At 43.7% G+C, this 2,580-nt stretch overlaps 1 protein-coding gene across 1 annotated transcript in view; it reads right to left on the minus strand.

Annotated features, from left to right (window-relative positions):
- Positions 1–1,747, minus strand: part of PIH1D3 (PIH1 domain containing 3) — a 59,829-nt gene extending 58,082 nt beyond the window's left edge. Inside the window, exon 1 of the mRNA XM_006752686.1 lies at positions 1,676–1,747. The gene's annotated coding sequence lies outside the window, so the exon portion shown is untranslated. The remainder of the gene's footprint in view (positions 1–1,675) is intronic.
- Between the last annotated feature and the right edge of the window lie 833 nt (positions 1,748–2,580).

Here is a 2,580-nt window from a genome sequence, read left to right on the forward strand (position 1 = left end):
TGTCGGTGCAAATGGTAAGAGTTCCTTCCTTTTTAGAGCAGCATAGTATTCCATCGTGTAGATGCACCACAAAAACTGTGATTTTTAGACTATTCAGAAAGTAATGGTATTTTATTAATTTAACTATATATAGTAAATAAAATCAGAATAATAAAGAATCACCAAATAGTATTCTTTGGGAACTTGTTTAATAGGTAAACCCATACCCCTTCATAAAATATTACTTATAGCTGAATGATTTCAAAGTAGTCAAAATCCATTTATTCTCCTAAGTAAATTCTGCAACTTTATTTCCATACTGCCTTATTTAGCAATACCTGTGTTAAAATTCTTCTGAAAATGCAAAAGTAAACATAATCTCTGCCTATGTCTGAATTAAATTATAATATATGGGCTAATTGTTTCCCCCTTTTTAAAATCTTGACAACTATACACATCAATGATTCCATGCTCATTAAAAATAATTCATTTTGACTTTATTTTTACAAAACCAAGAACGATTTCTTTTTTTAGGTGTCTAACTTTCATTGCCATCCAATTATGTACCAAGTCATAAAGAACTAGGGGAACTTAACAGAGTTTCATTACAAATTTAATATATATTTAATGAAAGATGATTTTTGAAATTATCTGGAATTTTTCATAAACCTAAAAGTAAACAAATATTTCCTCTATTTATTCTTTATCTTAGCCAAACTTAACACAGTTGTCAGTAATGTTTTCCTGTTCTTCTGTCTCATTCTCATTCTCAATCTAAAAAAGAATTGAGACAGAAAATTTACCTTTGGTACTTTGAAAATTTTCCCTCAAGAGGCCTGTTTTCTTCATTTGTTTAGGGAAAAGTCTCTGTCCTGAATCCTTTCCACAACAGAAAACTCGTAGGAAAAATGACCCTTACCTCTGGTCAAATTCGGTTCTGTCCCCTCAAATTTCATTTTTTATAAGGTTTCTCACCTGATGACAGCGACGTACTTTCCCAATTACCCCTTGTTGAGTAGCCGGTTTGGCAGGTACAAGTTGTCTTTATACGCTATGCTCCAGTCCACTAAGTGTGGACTGACTGTTTCTCACTCTTCAAAGGATCTTATCTGACCAAGGTCCGTTGGAAGCCTCAGGCCCACGGCGTTTACGTTCTGGCGCACAGGACATTGTTCAAGTAACAAGGTTGCCGACACGGGCCAATTTTTTTGGTCTGAACAGCGTTATACCCCCTAAAAATATATCCCAACCAAAGCGTGCTGGTCCAGGATAAATCATGTTTATCCGTGTAAAACAAGGAACAGCGGCTACTTTCACTTAGAACACCCAAATCTACCCACAAGGAAAGGTAGTTTTCACTCTCAAATTCGTGTTAACAATCAATAGAGTGTGAGAGTGGAGTGAAAGCCGTTAGGCAACCTACACTTGTTCATATTGGCTTTCTAACATTCGATCAGCATCCATCCTCTGTATGATAAAACTCTAACACACACCCTGATAAACTGAGTTTTGTTAAAGCGTCTTGCTTAGAGTGTCTTGCGCAGGGGAATTTAGGGTCTGTTCTATCTGCGATTTGTGGGGGGTTTTTATTATTATTTCTCAGCGTTGTAAGTATCTAGAGTCCTCCCTACTTTCTCTGAGAGCTACAGAATCTGAGGACCCCTTATTTCCCCCACGTAAAGTATGGGTTCCTCACCTGGGTCAGTTTTCGGGTCGCTGGCTAGGCTCCGAAAATAGCCCAGAGCTCTGTGTACCTCTGTTGCCTAGGTAACAACTTTGTCCCACCCCCCTTTCCACCCCTCACCTCCGCGTTCCCGCTTGACTTTCCTGACCAATCATAGAAGAATCGTCTTTGAAACGATACCAAAATCAACCAATCCGAGCGCGCGCCAGTCAGGGTCAACGGCTGCCCTTTTCACTTAACTACGTCCAGGAGTTTTAGCCCCTATCCTGTCAGCTTCACACAGCGGGAGTTTGTCCACTTTGCAGTCCGGCTCTTTCCGGCCCAAGTAGGTCCCAGCCCGCCTCTCTGTCCGTTACCTAGTTGCTATGGGGCCCTGATAGTGATCGGCAGCCGCGCTAGCCACCAACTTTGTTTGCGGGGTTTTCGTTTGTCCTGGTCACCCTGCCGCAGGCTCACTCTTCGTTAAGCTTTTCCCTTACATGAGTTACAGATCCGACAACTCCGGAGCAGTAGGAGCGGAAGTGTGGGCTCAATGGTGCGGGGGTTAGAGGTTTTGCTGCCGCCTATACGCGCTTCCCACGCCCCCTCTCTGCCCGCGCAGAGTTGAGTTCCGTCCAGGCTCAGCGTTCTTGTGTGTAGAGAGGGATCGCGCTTCCCCCTCCTCCCCACCCCCGCTGTTGTGGGCAAGTTTTCTGGGTCTGCAGCCGAAGTGGGGGCACCCCGTCGGCCGCCACGTGGGACCTGTTAGGCACCAGCTGAATCTCCCAGTGGCTCCCACTCCCGGGGACATCGCGGGACCTGGTGCCCAGCTTTCCCAGCCTTACAGTTGAGATAACGCACATGCCTCGCCGGCTTGACAATTTGAGTCTTCACTTCACTTAGAGGTACAGGTTGTGACCCTAGATTCCCACAGATTC

Source organism: Myotis davidii, unplaced genomic scaffold (assembly GCF_000327345.1).
Source record: "Myotis davidii unplaced genomic scaffold, ASM32734v1 scaffold270, whole genome shotgun sequence".
In the NCBI taxonomy this organism is placed as follows: domain Eukaryota; kingdom Metazoa; phylum Chordata; class Mammalia; order Chiroptera; family Vespertilionidae; genus Myotis; species Myotis davidii.